At 46.8% G+C, this 20,423-nt stretch overlaps 1 protein-coding gene across 3 annotated transcripts in view; it reads left to right on the top strand.

Annotated features, from left to right (window-relative positions):
- Nucleotides 1-20,423, top strand: part of LOC137518168 (LIM zinc-binding domain-containing Nebulette) — a 252,739-nt gene that overhangs the window by 42,592 nt on the left and 189,724 nt on the right. The window lies entirely within an intron of this gene.

The raw sequence follows: 20,423 nt of genomic DNA, 5'->3' as shown, positions 1-20,423 counted from the left end.
TAACCTTCCATGGGTAGTAGTGCACCTCTCATTCCACTTGTAGCCCCTTCTTCCATGTGTTGAACATTCTTGTACTGCCGATCCTTTCTCATGTACAGCTCCCTTGGGCAGGAGCTTCTCTTTTTCATGTGTTACTTTCAGGGCCGGCCCGCTCATGAGGCAGGGTGAAACATTTGCCTCAGGCGGCACATCTGGGGGGGCGGCACCCGCCTGTCCATGGGTGCGGGGGGCAGCCCGCCGAGCTGGAGGGGTAGCAGGCAGAAAGGGGGTATTGGGCCTAGCGGTGGGGAGGAGGGTCAGACCCCCCCCCCTCCCTCGCCTGGGTCCCCCAATCTGCGCTCCCCTCCAGCTGTAAATAGTTAAGTACCAGCGTATGATGAAGAGGCAATGGGCGGGGATCACTCACCTCTTCCGCGTTCCAGCGTGCGCTCCACTGACGTCACTTCCTGCAACGCCGTCCAATTACAATACAGTGGAGCTGGCGGGGAGCGCAGATCGGGGGACCCAGGCGAGGGGGGGGGGGGGGTCCGACAACCCTCCTCACCGCTAGGCCCAATACCCATTTCTGCCTGCTACCCCTCCAGCTCGGCGGGCGCCCCCCCCCCCATCCACGGCTGGGGGGGCGGCGATTTTTTCTAATTTTGCCTCAGGTGGCAAAAAGTCTAGAGCCGGCCCTGGTTACTTCCCATTTTCAGCCTTTTCTTTCATATGTAGCAACCCCTATTTCACATCTAGGTGGCGCCTAGGGCTGCAGCCGCCAAAGGCCTGGGCCTTTGTGGCCTTTTCAAAAATCCTGCCCTCGTGGGGATGGTCCGGCATAATGTAGTAACGCCGTAGCTGGAACAAGCATTCAGCTTAACTAGTCAGAGAGACCACCTGATCTGCCTACTTGTTCAGGGTCTGTGGCTGAAAGTATTCATCAGGTGTATGGAATATGGAGGTTTATGGAGGCTGACATATTTATTTACTTTTAAACAATGCAAAAAAAACCCCCCAAACAAACAACAACAAAAAAAAACCACAACAACAATTATAGTTTGTTTGATTCGGCTGTCACTGTAATAGACGCAGACATGTGAACTTCCTCTTCCTTTACAAGGCTGGATTTGAGCCAATTGACAAACACATAAAAGACTTTACAGACAATAGACTGAGCTTGGTTTGCTGTTTTTACAATCTGCTGCCCTGTTTTTTTTCATCTTAGAACTGATATTTCTACGTCTGCGTGTAAAATTCACATCTCATCATTTACTGTTATATTTTGGAACTGTTTCATTGCATTAAATATGTATAGAGAATAACTGCATTTAAAAAAAGAAATAAACCCTTTGTTTGCATAGAGGTGAGGCAGCATTTTACCAGCGGCGAAATTAAGTAGACAGCCCAATCAGGTTTTCATGATTGCCAGAGGGCTGGGTGGAGGTACCGCCCCTCATTTCCTATCCTAGTGACAAAATTACACAGTAGGAAAGGGGCATTATGGCGAAAAATGGTAAAATTTAAAATATGTGCAAACATATGCAAATAAGAAGTACATTTTTTTCCAGAGCAAAATGAGCCATACATTACTTTTCTACTATGTTGCTGTCACTTACAGTCAGGGGCGTAACTAGAAATCACTGGGCCCCCCTGCGAATATTTGGATGGGCCCCCCCCCCCCCATAGGTGCCAAATAATCGTAATGGGGCAGCGTTTCACTGTAAATTAATTGTAAAGTGGGCAGCATTTTACCAGACAATCGTAATGTGGGCCAGAAAATCGTAATGTGGGCAGAGTTCACCAGAAAATCGTAATGTGGGCCTTTAGAAAATCATAATGTGGGCAGAGTTCACCAGAAAATCGTAATGTGGGCACCAGTCACCAGAAAATTGTAACGTGGACAGCATTCACCAGACAATCGTAATGTGGGCAGCGTTCACCAGAAAATCATAATGTGGGCAGAGTTCACCAGAAAATCATAATGTGGGCAGAGTTCACCAGAAAATTGTAACGTGAGCAGCAGTCACCAGAAAATTGTAACGTGGACAGCATTCACCAGACAATCGTAATGTGGGCAGCGTTCACCAGAATATCGTAATGTGGGACAGAAAATCGTAACGTGGGCAGAGTTCACCAGAAAATCGCAATGTGGGCAGCAGTCACCAGAAAATCGCCATGTGGGCAGCAGTCACCAGAAAATCGCAATGTGGGCATCAGTCACCAGAAAATCCTAATGTGGGCAGCAGTCACCAGAATATCGTAATGTGGGCAGCACACACCAGAAAATCCTAATGTGGGCAGCAGTCACCAGAAAATCCTTATGTGGGCAGCAGTCACCAGAAAATCGCAATGTGGGCAGCATACACCAGAAAATCGTAATGTGGGCAGCAGACACCAGAAAATCGTAATGTGGGCAGCAGACACCTGAAAACCGTAATGTGGGCAGCAGACACCTGAAAATCGTAATGTGGGCAGCAGACACCTAAAAATCGCAATGTGGGCAGCAGACACCTGAAAATCGTAATGTGGGCAGCAGACACCTGAAAATCGTAATGTGGGCAGCAGACACCTGAAAATCGCAATGTGGGCAGCAGTGACCAGAAAATCGCAATGTGGGCAGCAGTGACCAGAAAATCGTAATGTGGGCAGCAGGCACCTGAAAATCGTAATGTGGGCAGCAGTCACCAGAAAATTGTAATGTGGGCAGCAGACACCTGAAAATCGTAATGTGGGCAGCAGGCACCTGAAAATCGCAATGTGGGCAGCAGACACCTGAAAATCGCAATGTGGGCAGCAGTTACCAGAAAATCGTAATGTGGGCAGCAGACACCTGAAAATCGTAATGTGGGCAGCAGTGACCAGAAAATCGCAATGTGGGCAGCAGACACCTGAAAATCGCAATGTGGGCAGCAGTGACCAGAAAATCGTAATGTGGGCAGCAGACACCTGAAAATCGTAATGTGGGCAGCAGACACCTGAAAATCGTAATGTGGGCAGCAGACACCTGAAAATCCCCCTGCATAATTTCAATGTGTGCGGGCAGCGGGCAGCAGCGGGATACATACCTTCTTCCTTGCGTTCCATCGCCGCCTTCTCGCTCTAGCGGCTGACGTCACTTCCGCTTCCGGAAGTGACGTCAGCCGCTAGAGCGAGAAGGCGGCGATGGAACGCAACGAAGAAGGTATGTATCCCGCCGCCGCTGCCCGCTGCCCGCACACATTCACTAGCTGGAGGGGAGCGCAGAGGGGAGAGCCCCGAGGTGAGGGAGAGGGGGGAACTTCCCCTCTCCCCGCCGACTGTGGGCAAGGCTTTCCCCTCATGCTGCCACCCCTCCAGCCCCCAAAAAACGGCCCCGAGCGGGCCCCAGGGGGGGGGGGGCCGGGCCCCCCCGCGGTCGCAGGCGCTGCAGGGCCTATTGCTACGCCCCTGCTTACAGTAGGTAGTGGAAATCTGACAGAAGTGACAGGTTTTGGACTAGTCCATCTCTTTATAGGGTATTATTTATTTTCAAAAGCTCTGTCCAACTGCCATAAAACTGTGTAGCGAGCAGGGAAGCTGGCCAGCGTCATTGTTTGAAACCTTTTTAGGGAATATCTTTATAAAGAATAAAAGCCTAGTCCAAAACCTGTCACTTCTGTCAGATTTCTACAACCTACTCTAAGTGACAGCAGCACAGGAGAAAAGGGATTTATGGCTCACTTTACTCTGGAAAAAAAAACATACTTTTTATTTGTCTATGTTTGCACATATTTTAAATCTTAAAATTTTTCGCCATAGTGCCCCTTTAAAGGGGAACTAAAGTAAGAGGTATACGGAGGCTGCCATATTTATTTCCTTTTAATCAATACCAGTTGCCTGGCAGCCCTGCTGGTCTATTTCTCTGCAGTAGTATCTGAATAACACCAGACACAAGCATGCAGCTACTCTTGTCAGATCTGACTTTAAAGGGGTTCTTTCGCGAAAAAAGTAGGCAGTAAAAAAATGTGACAGATGACAGGTTTTGGGCCAGTCCATCTTTTTAAGGGGGATTCTCAGGGCTTTCTTTGTTTTCAACAGCAAATAACTCCTTTAACCACTTGCCGACCAGTGGATTTCGGTCTGATCTGTGCTGCGTAGACTCTCCAGCCCGCAGCACGGATCAGGTTTTAGCCAGGGCGATCAGACTTACCCCCTTTTTTCCCCACTAGGGGGATGTCCTGTTGGGGGGGTCTGATCGCCGCCGGCTCTCTGCGCTTTGCGGGGGGGCTCTTCAAAGCCCCCCTCCGCAGCGTTTTCGGCGCTCCGTCCCCTTCCCTCCCTCCCTGAGCGGCGCAGGACGGATATCCGTCCTGCGCATTGTAGGATAGGCTTCAGCCTATCAAATGACGGCGATTCCCGGCCAATCAGAGGCCGGGGATCGCCGATCTGCCTTACGGCGCTGCTGCGCAGCAGCGCCGTATGATGTAAACAGCGGGGATTTCTTCCCCGCGTGTTTACATTTTGCCGGCGAGCCGCGATCGGCGGCTCTCCGGCTGTTCACGGAGACAGCCTCCGTGAACGGACATGGAAAGGCCGCAGACGACCAGTTTACGCCAATCGGCGTTAGCTGGTCGTCAAGAGGTTAAAGTCTGAAACACCTGATCTGCTGCATGCTTGTTCAGGGGCTATTATTAGAGGCAGAGGATCAGCAGGGCTGCCAGGCAACTGGTATTGCTTAAAAGGAAATAAACATGGCAGCCTCCATATACCCCTCTCTTCAGTTCCCCTTTAAAAAGGAACTGTAAGCAAGGATTGAACTTCATTGCAATCATTAGCTGATACCCCCTTTCCCATGATAAATCTTTACCTTTTCTCAAATAGACAATCAGGGAGTCTATATGGCTGATATTGTGGTGAAACCCCTCCTACAGTGTGAGGTCATGACCATGGTCCTGACAGTTTCCTGTCTGTGAGCCTTATTGGATTGTAGGAAATAATGGCTGTTTCAACTGCCAAGCAACCAGTAGCTCCCTCTGTGCCTATGTTTCTATTAAAAAAACAACCTTTTAGCTTATCGCATTGTTAGGGAGTGTGGTTATAGATAATGGCAGTTGGTGTTGTCTGTTTTTTTTTTTCATTGTGCAAAGGTGGATCAGCGCATCACCAGGCCGCCTCCAAATGGCCACCAATCAGAGGTGCGCTGAGCCCCCCCAAGAAGCTACAAACGCACGTGGAAACCAAACAGAAGCTCTGCGTAAACATCAATAAGCAATGCTATTACATGGGAGCAGCTGACCAAAGTTACTTACATTTGTACATGGCAAGGAAAGGAACAGCGCTAAGTAGCACCTCTGATTGGTGGCCATTCGGAGGCGGCCTGGTGATGCGTTGATCCACCTTTGTGCAATTTTGAATGTTTACTTGGTACCGCACCCAGGCTATGCATATGCATAATTTAGGATTAGTTAGTGTTAGGGCCCCTCCCATGGGGGATCACTTCTTCGCAGTGGGAGGGACGAGTACCTAATAAGTTGTAAGCAAGCTATTACAGAAACCAACATCCTCCAGTGGTAGACAGGTGCATTTTATTTGAATGCTGGGTGTGTATTTTATCCCACTAGTGGGGCTTGCACTCTCAAGCAGGTAGTCATGAGGATGCAATCTGTTTTTAAGTAGCGCTGTTGCTTTCCTCGCCATGTTTTTTTTATGTCTTTCAATTTGGTCAAATACTGCTGTCTCTACCGCCGAAGGGAGGCTTCAGAAGTATGCGGGAGCCCAAGTGCTCCCGAAGACGGACCGCTCCATACGGAGGAGCTGCCGCCACAACAAGGGAACTGGGAGAGGGAAGGCTCTATAGGACCCAGAGACTTTCCTCTCCTTAGGTAAGTATTTTTTTTTTATTTTTTGTTTAAGAATACGCTACCCATTGATTTTAAAAAACACCTGTAAGGAAAAAAGTGACCCTGGGGAATACTTACCTCGAAAGGGGGAAGCTTCTTAATCCTAATGAGCCTTCCCTTGTCCTCCTTGGCCAGCCCGATCCTGTGCTGGGGCCCCCAGATAACCCCTCCCCCCCCAAAAAAAAACAATCTTCGTAGCTGATGTGCGCATGCTCAAGTTTCCTGCTTGGGCTCCGGTGGAACTAGCTGATCCCAACCGGGTTCGCTCTACTGCGCAGGTGCAAGGTATCTGAGCCTGCACAGTACAGCGTACCAATTTAGGCTTGGCTAACTACTCCGGAGCCCGAGCGGGAAGCCGCTAGTGCACATGCGTGCAAGTTGACAAGCGGTGGACAAGGAGGTCAGCGGGGTCCCAGTGCCGATTTCATTGGCTCCTGATTCTGTGATCATTGTGATTGGCTCACAGGGTAAGGAGCCAATGAAATCGGCTCCTAACCAGCTCCCGGAGCTCTGCTGTCATAGTGACTGCAGATCGAGTGGGCGGGAACAGTGAGAGAGAGGGGTCCATGCAGTGCGATGTCAGTGAGCCCCGTTTTCTGACCAATACTTCTCCTGTCCTTAAAGGGAAGATCCAAGCTGAAAAGAAAAAAACAAGATCAACTTACCTGGGGCTTCCTCAAGCCCCTGTTACTCTGTCGCAGCTCCGCTCCCAGACGATGGCCGGGGTCCCCTTCGTTGCAGATGCCGACCGGCATCTTTTGCACCTGCGTGAGCGCAGGGCTGCACCACTTGCGACCACGCTCTTGTACCCTGGAGCGGCCTGCGCAGGCGCAGAAGTGCTGAACCTGCGTAGAACACTCCAGACCACGTTAGCGCGGGTGCACAAGATGCTGACCTGGTGAGGTTGGCATCTGCAACGGAGGGGACCCTGGGACACCAGCTGAGAGCAGAGCTGCCGTGAGGGACAGATAGGCTACCAGGGGCTCGAGGAAGCCCTAGGTAAGTTGATCTTGTTTTTTTTTTTTTTAGCTCGGGCTTTACCTTTAAAGTGGATCCGAGATAAACGTTTACTCATTGCATAATTGTGTTCCTGTCGTATAGTTTATAGGGCATTCCTCAAGCCAAATACTTTTTTTGTTTTGTTTTACTACTCTAATTCCCTATAAACTAAACAAGCCTCGCCCACAGCTTCAGAGAGCCTTGGCATTTTCAGACTCATGTACCAAGGGCTTATGGGAGCTCAGTCTGGGCAGGAGGAGGAGGAGGTTACTAGCCATAGATTTCAGAGGCAGAGGTGAGGCTGAGGGCTGAGATTCTATCAGCTTGCCTGTGTAATGAGACAAACAGAACATGGCTGCCCTCGTTGTATCACAGGAATCAATAATCATAAACTGTAGAAGCTGTTTGCAGATAGATTTGCTGTGTAAACTATTTAAACTTTAGATAAGATATATAAACAAATTACTTGTTATAGTTAGTCTTTCATCTCGGATCCACTTTAAGGTCCACTGGTCCGGAAGCGGATAAGGATTCTTTCTCTTTTATTTATTTATTCATTTTTTTCAATACAGAACCGAACACTAGCCACAGAGACAAAGACGCAATTTTACAAACGACTGGCTCTAGGAGCTTCTGATGAGGGCTTCTATTCTTTTTTTTCCCTCTAATTCCTCTTTAAATCACTTGTGAAGCCAGCAGAACTGTAAAGTCTTGTGCTTAATCTTAGATTATATGCAGATCTCCTTGTAATGTAGTGGTCTCGGGATAAGCTGGATAAATGTTTGTATTGCTCTCAGTGACACATCTCGAATAACAAATTCCTGATTTCACTCCCACCCTGTCGGGAAACCCAAGGACAACATGCTGACAAACTCATAAATATTCATGGCAATACGGTCTTGTATCTAAACATATTTGTGGGAATCAGCGATGTACAAGGCAAGCTAATGATCCTACTCAGCGGCCCCTGTTATAGCAGCAGGTGTCACAGCGGTGGCTCCTTGTCATTGCTGTTACCTGATAATCCTAAGAGCGGAGAATGGGGGGAAATCAAAGTGAATGCAGGACAAGGGTCCTCAGTTCAATGATGACTCAGAAAATAGCGAGAGAAAGATATCCTCTGTTATTAATAGATGCATTTAAAGTGTAACTTAAAGTGAACCCGAGGTGAAAATAAACTAATGAGATAAACAATTATATGTATCCTCCTACTCCTAAAAATGATTTAAAAAAAAAATCTCATTATTTTATTTTATATTTAAAGAGGATCTGTATTGCTACAAAATGCCCCTGGGGGGTTCTCACCTAGGGAGGGGGAAGCCTCTGGATCCTATCGAGGCTTCCCCCACCCTCCTCCGTCCCACGGCGGCAGCAATAGAGCTCCCCGTGCGACGGGGATGTAAACATTTACCTTCCCAGCTCCAGCGCAGGTGCAGTACCGGCTCTCGGCTCGGAAATAGGTGGAAATAGCCGATCCCATTCAGGTCCGCTCTACTGCGCAGGCGCAAGTCTTCTGTGTTAGAGTGAACCTGACTGAGATCGGCTATTTCCGCCTATTTCCGAGCCGAGAGCCGCACCAGCGCCCCTGCTGGAACAGGGAAAGGTAAATATTGCACAGCCTGACAAATTGTAGGCTGTGCATTCCGTGGGCCAGAGCGAGACTGCCGTGCGCCCGAGGAGGACGGGGGAAGCCTCAATAAGATCCAGAGGTGTACCCCTCCCGAGGTGAGTACCCCCAGGGGCATTTTTTTTCGTACAGAGTCTCTTTAAACATTTACAAAGTAGGTTGTATGTTTTACTGTCTCTAATCATTGGCAGCCTATTAAGTGTCCCAGAGTTGGAAAAAAGCCAATAGGTCATGTATTTTATCTCTCCCTGCCCTCAGAAGTTGTATTCTGCCAGGAAAACCTTTATTGTTGTAAGTTGCTTATCAGTGATGTTTATTATAGTCCCCTGACCCGACAAGGTACCCCAAGACAGAAGCTGTCACTTGCATGGCTAGAAATGACATTTTTTTTTTTTTTGTTTTACTAATATTTATTAAGAAAATTTTCATAACAGAAAGAAAGGAAAATCAAAGAAAATACAAAGAAAATACTCAGTGTTGAGCGTACATATTAATCATGTCAGGGGTTAACAGCGCCTGTCAGGACAGGTTCATGTACTGTAGGAATGTCCAAGGTCAGCTCATCTCTCAGGCTTTGGTCCAGCTTGGATAGAAATCTGACGTTTTGGGGCTATGAAGAGACTATTTCCACTCATTGCTAATAATAAAATATATTCTTAGTCATCTTGTACATCCAATTCAGAAAGGTAGCGGAAATTATATAAAACAAAATAGCTGACATAGGTAAAAAATATACACTGACTCTGTTAGTCTAGACAACACTGAAACTGGGGGGAATAACAATAACAATATGTGGGGTCACACCAAAGATTAATGGCTACTGTGGGGAAGGCCTATGAGTGGGAAGTGGGAGAGGAATACTAGTGGCCTTCCATTGGGACTGCGGATGTAGGTTGTATTTATGTATGCAAGGGCTTAAAGATATATATTTGAGTATTTGACTCTTTAGTGATAGGAAATTCCTGGCCGGTTCATGTTTTGTGGGAAGATCCTATGAACCGGAATAATGAGTATAATTCAGGGGGGCCGTAGGTCAGGAGAGGATAGGGACCAGGGGCTCCAGACTTTATGGAAGATTGGTTCATTGTCTCTTAGTGATGCTGTCATTTTTTCCATCTCTTTGGTCCATTCAATTTTATGTTTGACCTCTGCCAAAGTCGGGGGAGCAATGTTTTTCCAGGATGAGGCAATTGATAGACGAGTAGCTGTTAAAATGTGGGTGATTAAGCGTACTGTGTGTTTGGGGGTGTCTGGGGGGGGTTTACCAAGGACCATATATATGGGGTCAAGAGGGATCAATATCCCAGTTTTTGATTGGATGAGGTGTTGCACTTTAGACCATAGTGGGGAGATCTTTGGGCAAAACCAAAAGATATGTTCCAGGCTACCCTTTTCATTGCAACCTCTCCAGCAGAACTGAGAGGCTTCTGGATAAATTTTTGATAGCTTAGTTGGTGTAAGGTACCACCGGAACATAATTTTGTAAATATTTTCTCTTATCTGTATGCACATAGAAGAGTGCTTGGCGTTTTCCCATATCTCCTCCCAGTCCTCCAATTGTATAGTTTGAGATAGAGCGGATTCCCATTTGGACATATATGTGTGGGCAGGAGTGGCTAGCCCTGATTTGGTGTGTAACAGAGTATAAATCTGGGAAATCAGACCTTTTTGGTAACCCTTAGAGTCACATATATGTTCAAATGGTGTTAGGGGGGGGATAGAGGCGGAGGGAGAGTGTCGCAGTAGGGAGAGGAGAAAATGCTTTGTTTGGGTGTACTCTAGTATGTTTTGGGATGAGAATGGTAGTTTATCTTTTAGGGAGGCCCTAGTATGTAGAAGGCCAGTGAGAGGGTCTTTCCAGTTAAGCAGGTTAAAGAAGTTGAGATTATACCATCTGGACATGAAGTCTCTAGACAATCCAGGGGGGAAGGCAGGGTTGCCCAGTATAGGTGTTAGTGGGGAGGGAGAAGTTCTCAGGTTAGCTGATGTAGCTGTAGATCTCCAGACTTGTACTGTGAATTTTATAGTGGGGAGTAGTTGAGATAGGGATATTTTGGGTGGTTGGTTGGGCCAAATCAGGGCCGCCAGGGATATTGGGAGTAAAGTGAGTGCCTCAATAAGGCCCCATTTGGTATAAACTTTAAGGTTGGTCCATTCACGCAGTTGACGGAGGTGTGCAGCTTGGTAATAGAATCTAAGGTGGGGTAGTCCCAAGCCCCCTTGCTCTCTAGGAGATAAAAGGGTTGAGGCTCGTATTCTTGGTCGTTTATGATTCCAGACAAACTTAGTAAAGGCTGCTTGTAACATTGACAACTGAGAGGATGGGACCAAGACTGGCAGGGTTTCAAAAAGGTATAAAAGTCTAGGGAGTATGTTCATTTTTAAAGTATAGATCCTTCCTATCCAGGAGATCTTATAGGCGGTCCACTTGTGCAGGTCTTTAAGTATTTGTTGGATGAGAGAGGGGTAGTTGTGTTTATATAGGGTAGAGTATGTGGGCGTGAGATGTATGCCTAGATATTTTAGGGATTGGGTTTGCCATTTGTACTGATAATTTTGTTTTAGTATGTTTAGTAGATCGGGTGTGATTTTAATGGGTAATGCCTCTGTTTTATCCTGATTTAAGCGGAAGCTTGAGAGTGATTCATAGGCGGAAATGGTGTCATGTAGGTTTGGCAAAGAAATAAGGGGGTTTGTGATGGTGAGCAGGATATCATCCGCGAATAGAGAGATCTTGAATTCATGTTTATCTATCTGGACACCTGAAATGTTCGTATTTAGTCGTATGGCGCTGGCTAGAGGTTCAATGCTGAGGGCAAAAAGCAGAGGGGAGAGGGGGCAGCCCTGTCTTGTGCCATTACGAATCTGGAAGGGAGTATGTGGGGCCATGGGGAGTTTTATGTTAGCTGAAGGAGAGGAGTATAGAAAATGAATAATATTCAGGAAGGGTCCATCAAATCCTTGATATTGGAGGACATGGAAGAGAAACGGCCATGAGAGACGGTCAAATGCCTTCTCTGCATCTAGGCTAAGAAGCAGAGAAGGCCTACCTGAGCGGGTCATAATGGAGATAAGATCTATGGCTCGTCGGGTGTTGTCCCCTGCTTGTCTATTTAAGATGAATCCCACTTGGTCATTATTTATTAACCTTGGTAGTATGGCGTTTAGTCGACAGGCTAGTGTTTTGGTGATAATTTTAAGGTCTGAGTTTAGAAGTGAAATAGGCCTATAGCTCTGTGGAAGCTGTGGGTCCTTTCCTTCCTTGGGAATTACTGTTAATAGGGAGTTTAGGAAAGTGGAAGGGGGAAATTCACCTGTCATGATTTTATTTGCTAGAGATGTCAGATAAGGAACCAAGACCATTTGGAAGTTCTTATAATAAGAATAGGGAAGGCCGTCCGGGCCTGGTGACTTAGAGGAAGGAAGAGATTTGAGTGTTTCTAGAATTTCTTTGCTAGAAATTGGAGCGTTTAATGTTGTGCGTTCTTCATCTGTCAATTTAGGGAGTTTCAGATTTTCTAAAAAAGAGGAAACTCTGTCTGTGTATGTGGGGTCCGTTGAGGGGTCAGGTAAATTATACAGCTGTTCGTAATATGAGGTGAAGAGTTGTGCTATTTTAGATGGGTTATAGTGAGTGGTGCCTTCAGTATCTTTCATGGCGTGGACTCCCTGAGAAGATCCCCTGGGATTAAGTTTACGAGCAAGTATAGTGTGGGGTTTATTTCCCCGTTCAAAAAACAGCTGCCTGGTCCATTTCAAGCTTTTCTCTAGCTGTGTGGTCTGAAGGGACCTAATATCAAGCTTTAATTTTTGGATATTAGAGAAGAGGTCTTGAGATGGAGATTGTTTATATAGGATATATGCTTCTTTGAGGGCCTTCGTGAGCTTGGTCAATTTCCGTGAGGAGATCTGTTTGCGTTTGGAGCCCTCAGCAATAAAGTGACCCCTAACAAAGGCTTTGTGTGCTTCCCAGGCCATCCCCAGTGAAGAGACAGAAGGGATATTGGTGGTAAAGAAGGACTGGATTTCTTCTGACATTTTGGTGTGAAATGTTTTGTCCCTTAGTAGAGATTCGTTAAGTCTCCACTGCATAGGTTTGTGAGGCGTGTGTAGCCAATCAAGTTCAATTAGGACAGCATGGTGATCTGACCAAGCAGTGGGGGAAATGTCTGCTGTGATCAAGGATGGCAGAGTAGGCATTTTGGCAAAGAAATAATCTATGCGGGAGTGCGTTGCATGGGGGGGTGAGAAAAAGGTATAATCCCTGTCTGTGGGGTTCGCAATTCTCCATAAATCTAGGAGGCTATATTTACGGATCAGGGCCCTGAATTTCCTGGAAAGACGGTCATGTGAGGGGTATGATGGTGCGTCTAGGGATATTGATCTGTCATTAACAGAGGAGAAAGCTAGGTTAAAATCCCCCCCTAAGATAAGGGTCCCATTAGTCACTTTAAAAAGTTTAACGAGAAAGCTTGTCAGGAAGGGAATTTGGTTGGAATTTGGTGCATATACATTGGCCAATGTTATAGGTCTACCCGATAGTGTGCCCAGCAAGATCAAATAGTGACCTTTTGGATCTTTGATGATTTTGGTTATTTGTAGCGGGAGGCCTTTTTTATATACAATTGCTACCCCCGCCTTTTTTTTGGGTCCCGATGCTAGATACACTTCCGGGTAAGCTTTATTGTAGAGACGCACGGAGTCCTGTGAGGATATATGTGTCTCCTGCAAAAATGCGATATCACTCGCCAGTCTCCGCAGGTCCCGCAACAAAGAGTTTCTTTTTTGAGGTAGATTTAAGCCCTTGCAATTTAAAGTAAGTATCTTAACCATTGTCTATGTGAAATCTGTAACTATCTAAACAAACATTAATCATTTGGCGTGAAACAGTAGAATAAAACAGAAGGAAGGAACATAAGATCAAATAAACATTTGCGTAATATGGGAGGAGTGCAAGTAGGTAGCATAAGCCACTGGATGTAACGTGGCTACATATTGCAGCAACTAAAAGTAGTTGCACTATCAAGAGTCGAGTGAGAGTTCCTGGTTCCTCCCGGGACCAGATGGCCTCAGGGTCGACTCTCCTGAGGAGCATGAGGGCGAAACAATTGGGTCGGCACATGACTCAAGACTGGGTGCCCGTAATGTTAAATAGCGTGGAGAATGAAAGGTTAGTCCGGGATCCTCTATTCTGGCCTGTGGCCTTTACTCACAATTGACGAGTAGCGTATATGCATCAATGGGATTTTCAAGATGATTGGGAATCCATTCTTTCCAGTGGGTCAGGGTAGGTAAGGCTTCGGGTGGGAGCATTTGTTGAGTGAGAAATATGGCGCACCTTTCTGGGTGGAGAATTATCAGAGAGAGAGCGTAAGTATTCAGTGGTAGTGTTACTTGGGGGTGGGCGGATTCCCATCTGCTTCAAGAACATGGGGGCATCATCAATGTCCGAGAGCGTGAAAAAGGATCCATTCCTGTTTACCATTAAGCGGAAAGGGAAGCCCCACCTGTAGTCGATTCTCGCATCTCTTAGGAGTTGGGTGATAGGCTTGAAAGCCCTGCGTTTTGCCAGGGTGATGAGAGATAAGTCTGTAAAGATGGAGAGGTCATCCCCTTTAAATGACAGCGGGGACGCTTTGCGGGCTGCTTTTAGAAGGGCCTCTTTTGCTTCATAGTAATGCATGCGGATTATTACATCTTTAGGCCTTTGTGAAGCAGTCTGTCTCTCTCCTAGTGAGCGGTGAGCTCGGTCCATTCTCCAGAGTTCAGTTGGAATGTCAGGTGCTAATGTTTTAAAGAGATCAGTCAGATAGTGGCTTAGCTGGTCCGGATTAACAGACATAGATATACCTTTAATTCTCAGGTTTTGTCTCCTATCTCGATTTTCCTGGTCTTCTTGTGCGTTTCTTAAGAATTTAATGTCAGACTGCATCAGTTTCTGATCTTCTTCTAAGTCCTTGTGTTTTATAGTAAGTGCGTCCATTTTCCCCTCTACTGTACTGGTTCGCTCCCCTAGGCTATTCATGTCCCTTTTTAGGTCATTTACTGCTGTGAGGATTACCTGTTGGAGGGAGTCATGGAGGGAGCGGTAGTGTCTCTCTAGAGTGGCCTCCAGAAGATCAGCCGTCAGGGGAGCCGAGGATGGGAACTGTGGGGCCTGTGAGGCCTGCTGTGAGAGAGCTGCGTCAGGCTGTTCAGCGTGGCCGGCGCCATCTTGGCTGTCTGGGGTGCAGAGGTATCGTTCCATGGCTCCTGTCTGCGGGGCCGTTTTGGAGCCCGTTTTCGCTGCCATCCGGCTGCCTGTGTGTTCGGAGGGGGATCCCGGGTCTGTGCCGCGCTATTGAGGCGGAGAGGAAGCTGTGGGCGGCGGTAAGTGAGCTGCGTGGGACCGGAGCTCCGGGTCTATGCGGCCATCTTGTTGTTGCCGCGCATGCGTCCTCTAGAAATGACATTTTTCAGGCAGGAAAACAAAAGAAGTAAAACAGACTGGTTATTAATATGTATTGCACTGTACATAGACACGTTTATCTCACTGTGTCACATATCGCCTTGGGTACACTTTAAGTGAAAATTAACTGATAAATAATTGTTTCTATCCAACTACTTCTAAAAAAAGACTTTTTGATACCCCAAAGGTTAATGTTATGTTTAAAAACTTAAATAAAGTAGATTTATTGTTTTGTCTCAGCTCAATGAAACAGTTTGTCCTGTGTCTAATGCTGGGAATACACGAGTCGTTTCCTCCTTATCAATCGAGCCGCTGATGGCTCGATTGATAATTTCCGATGTGTCCGATACCCCGCCGGATCGATTCTGCCCTCAAACCCCGCGGGCGGACAATGGGAAGAAAACGAGCGGCTGATAAGGAGCGCCCACGAGGACGAGCAGGAATCGATCCGGGCGCACGCGGGGACGAGCGGGGACGCATCGGGAGTCGATCCGGCGGCTAACCGAGCCGCCGGGTCGACTCGTGTATTTACAGCATTTGAAAGCTAAAATATATGAACTATTGACTTTTTTTATCTATACCCTGCTCTCAAAAGCTCAGTTCACTGCCAGGAAAGCTGTAATTCCTTATCAGTGAAGGAAGCTATAGTCCGTCTGGGTCCCGGCTGAAGAACAACGGTCAGTTGCACAGCTGAATATTAACTCTTTCATGCAGAGAAAAAAGAAAAGCAACACAGCATATTTATTTGTGTACTTGGTACTGTACATACACATGTCTATCTCAATATCATCAGGGAATTTAAGGAACCTAGGATCTACTTACATGGGGCTTCCTCCAGCCCCTGGAAGGCTATACTTCCCTCGCCGCAGCTCTACTCCAGGCCGGTGCCCCGGGGTCCCCTCCATAGCTCCGCACCGTACTTCGGGAGTTTTGTGCGCAGGCGCAGTACTTCTGCTTCTGATAGAACTGACAGGTTTTGGACAAGTCCACCTCCTCATTGGGATTCTCAGGGTTTTTTCTCTTTGTTTTCAAAAGCAGTTGCTGAACAGCAGTTTCACTGCCAAAACAGTAGGATTCCAGAAGACCTCCCTACTCAGTTGCACACTACTTTGGCAACATTCAATAGATTTTCACAAATGGATAAGTGAGACAGCATCTCTTTTAGAAAAGGATGAAATGGAGCCTCAGGCAAGATAGCAGTTTTTGTCCAGTAAGATTTGGTGGGGGTTAGAGTCCACCAGACTCCCAGACAGAGCCGGGACAAGGTCCTCCAGCACCCAAGGCTGAGACACAAAAGTGCGCCCTCCATCCCTCCCACCCCAGCTGTCACACACTGATTGCTATTAGACTAATGCTGGGAATACACGTTAAGTTTTTACTTTAGATAGATGGGTTCGATAGATAAATTCCAACCTGTTGGATCTGGTCGATTCTACTTTCGTTTCGATTCTCCTCATTCAAGTGAATGTAATTGATAAGAAAAGATAAGGAATCGAGAGGGGAATCGAGCAGTGAATCGAGAGAAGAATCGATCGAAAGCGAAAACGACGGCAAAAACGAACTCAAAAACGCATCGTGTATTCCCAGCATAAGATGCGCCCCTGTGCTTCCCCCCCCCCCTCCCCCTTCCCCAACACCTTAATCTCTAGTTATCTGGCTTGCAGTCACTGCCATGTATCCCCTTTTACTTTTATCTCTCTGCTTCAAACACAATAGGGGAATGATAGCTGAGTGAGTTGTGTGCCCCCTCCTACACTGTGCCCTGAGTCTGGAGCCTCTCTCCCCTCTGCCTCGGCCCTACTCCCAGACTCTTCCCAGGCCCTAGGCAACTGCCTAGGTTACCTTTTGGATGATCCGGCTCTGATCTCTTCATTTCTGTTGTAAAGCCTTTGAACATTCTGAGGATAAGTTAAACGCAAGTGATAGCCAGTATAATCCTACAATTCTGTTAGATGAATGGTAAGAAAAGTCGTATTAATAAGTCCCCAGCCAAGAGCGGTTGCCTGGAAACGCTCACACTAGATAGCGTAGTGTATGTTACAAGGGAGCAGCCACGTGCGACTTCTGCGATGTCTGCGAATTATCTGACAAAAACACTTTGAAAGTCATTATCCTGAGCGTAGTTGTAAAGCGACCCTTTTCTAGCTGAGAGCAGATTAATTAAGGTTTAAAAAGAATCTATGTTTTCCCCCTATAAAATGTGTCGCTTCCAAAAATAGATAGTACAGTATTGGTTTACATCATGTTGCTTTAGAACAAAACCAAACCTGTTGCGAATTTAAAAAAACACACAGACAAACTCATCTATGGAGAGCAAAGGCTCTGAATCCTATAGAGCCTTCCCGGTCCTCTCGGTGTCCTGTTTTCAGGGCCGGATTTCTGGAAAGGCCACAAAGATCAAGGCCTAGGGTGATAAAATTCAGCAGGGCGCAGGACTTGGAGAGATAAGAGGTCACATGTCAAAGTAAATCACTTCTGCTTTGCTCTATTCTGCCTGAATTCCAGAGATCCCTGCATCTCGCTCACTGCAGAGTGTGTGTGATGACAGTCAGCATTTAATGTCATCTGAAGATCTCGTCCAGTATAATGAGTGGGGACATACAAGCTGCTGTGAGAAAAAAAATAAATGGGCTCAAGTAGTAGAACTTTTGAGTTCAGATCACCGGCGTACCTACTGGGGATGCGACCCCCTCAGCCGCAGGGGGGCCCGGGGCTGCTCTGGGGCCTGCTCACTGTGAGTGGGGGGAGCGCTGCTCTGGACCCCCCAGCAAGGTGCTCAACTGGCCGCAGCGTCTGATAGACGCTGCGCCAGTTCATTCCCCGCGGCCCCGCTCCAGCAGCCTGCATAGTCTCCGGCAGGCAGAGCAGGGCTACGGCAAGATGGCCGCCGAAGAAGCCCTACACTGGAGACTATTTGTGTCTCTAGTACAGGGCTTCGGCAGCCATCTTGCCGTAGCCCTGCACTCTGCCTGTCAGCGCGGGAGATGTGCTGCAGGAGGACTCGGGGAGCTGCGAGCCATATGCCGGGAGAGGAGAAGACTTCTGTCAGGTAAGTGAATTGTTTTTTTTTCACAGGTGCATTTTTTTTTCTAGTGTCTGCTGCCTACATTGTGATTTTCAGGTGTCTGCTGCCCACATTACGATTTTCAGGTGTCTGCTGCCCACATTACGATTTTCTGGTCACTGCTGCCCTCATTGCGATTTTCTGGTCACTGCTGCCCACATTGCGATTTTCTGGTGTCTGCTGCCCACATTACGATTTTCAGGTGTCTGCTGCCCATATTATGATTTTCTGGTGTCTGCTGCCCACATTACGATTTTCACGTGCCTGCTGCCCACATTACGATTTTCAGGTGTCTGCTGCCCACATTACGATTTTCTGGTGTCTGCTGCCCACATTACGATTTTCTGGTGTCTGCTGCCCACATTGCGATTTTCTGGTCACTGCTGCCCACATTGCGATTTTCTGGTCACTGCTGCCCACATTGCGATTTTCAGGTGTCTGCTGCCCATATTACGATTTTCAGGTGTCTGCTGCCCACATTACGATTTTCAGGCATCTGCTGCCCACATTACGATTTTCAGGTGTCTGCTGCCCACATTGCGATTTTCAGGTGTCTGCTGCCCACATTACGATTTTCTGGCCCACATTACGATTTTCTGGTGAACACTGCCCACGTTACGATTGTCTGGTAAATGCTGTCCATGTTACAATTTTCTGGTGAACGCTGCCCACATTACGATTTTCTGGTGAACTCTGCCCACATTACGATTTTCTGTCCCACATTACGATATTCTGGTGAACGCTGCCCACATTACGATTGTCTGGTGAATGCTGTCCACGTTACAATTTTCTGGTGACTGCTGCTCACGTTACGATTTTCTGGTGACTGGTGCCCACATTACTATTTTCTGGTCACTGCTGCCCACATTGCGATTTTCTGGTCACTGCTGCCCACATTGCGATTTTCAGGTGTCTGCTGCCCACATTACGATTTTCAGGTGTCTGCTGCCCACATTACGATTTTCAGACGTCTGCTGCCCACATTACGATTTTCAAGTGTCTGCTGCCCACATTGCGATTTTCAGGTGTCTGCTGCCCACATTACGATTTTCTGGCCCACATTACGATTTTCTGGTGAACACTGCCCACGTTACGATTGTCTGGTGAATGCTGTCCATGTTACAATTTTCTGGTGAACGCTGCCCACATTACGATTTTCTGGTGAACTCTGCCCACATTACGATTTTCTGTCCCACATTACGATATTCTGGTGAACGCTGCCCACATTACGATTGTCTGGTGAATGCTGTCCACGTTACGATTTTCTGGTGACTGGTGCCCACATTACGATTTTCTGGCGAACTCTGCCCACATTACGATTTTCTGGTGAACTCTGCCCACATTATGATTTTCTAAAGGCCCACATTACGATTTTTTGGTGAACTCTGCCCACATTACGATTTTCTGGCCCACATTACGAATGTCTGGTAAAATGCTGCCCACTTTACAATTAATTTACAGTGAAACGCTGCCCCATTACGATTATTTGGCACCTATGGGGGGGCCCCATCCAAATATTCACAGGGGGGCCCAGTGATTTCTAGTTACGCCCCTGGTTCAGATTAGTTTCTTTATGCACGCATTCAAGGATAGGAATTATCAGCTCTCCTCTCCCCCAGACTGATGTTTTATTACTTGGTCAGAGCTGTTAAAGACCTGAGACCTGTTAGGAAATAAAAACAAACCATAAATCTAAGGAATGACAGCAACATTCTCTCTGTGCTACAGTTTAACTCTTTCCTGACATGTTTTAGAAGCAGCAAAGCATTGTTCTGTGTTAGCCATCAGTGAAAGCAGGATGTTTTGAAACAGAATGACAACTGTATTACATTTATTTATATTTACAAACCAATGTATGCATCTCCTGCTGACTGTATATATAGCTGTATGTCCTAACATCTTGTATACAGGAAGTCTGAAGATGGCTCAATAGCCAAAGGCTCACTGTTTTCTTTTGGTTAGCCAATAAATATTATCATTCTATTACAAAATGTAAAAACATCCTGCTGACCAGAGCAGGGACAAGGTCCTCCAGCACCCAAGGCTGAGACACCAAAGTTTGCCCCTCCATCCCTCCCACCCCAGCCGTCACACACTGATTGCTATTAGACTAAGAGGGCCACAGGGCCCACAACCTCCCCAACACCTTAATATATAGTTATCTGGCTTGCAGTCACTGCTATGTATCCCCTTTTCTTATTTCTCTCTGCTTCATACACAATTAGGAATGACAGCAACATTCTCCCTGTGCTACAGTTTAACTCTTTCCTGACATGTTTTAGAAGCAGCAAAGCATTGTTCTGTGTTGGCCATCAGTGAAAGCAGGATGTTTTGAAACAGAATGACAACTGTGTTACATTTATTTATATTTACAAAACAATGTATACATCTCCTGCTGACTGTATATATAACTGTATGTCCTAACATCTTGTATACAGGAACAAAGTC

This window comes from Hyperolius riggenbachi, chromosome 5 (assembly GCF_040937935.1).
Source record: "Hyperolius riggenbachi isolate aHypRig1 chromosome 5, aHypRig1.pri, whole genome shotgun sequence".
Taxonomy (NCBI): domain Eukaryota; kingdom Metazoa; phylum Chordata; class Amphibia; order Anura; family Hyperoliidae; genus Hyperolius; species Hyperolius riggenbachi.
Note: the sequence above shows the minus strand (reverse complement) of the source record. Positions and strands in the feature narration are given on the sequence as shown.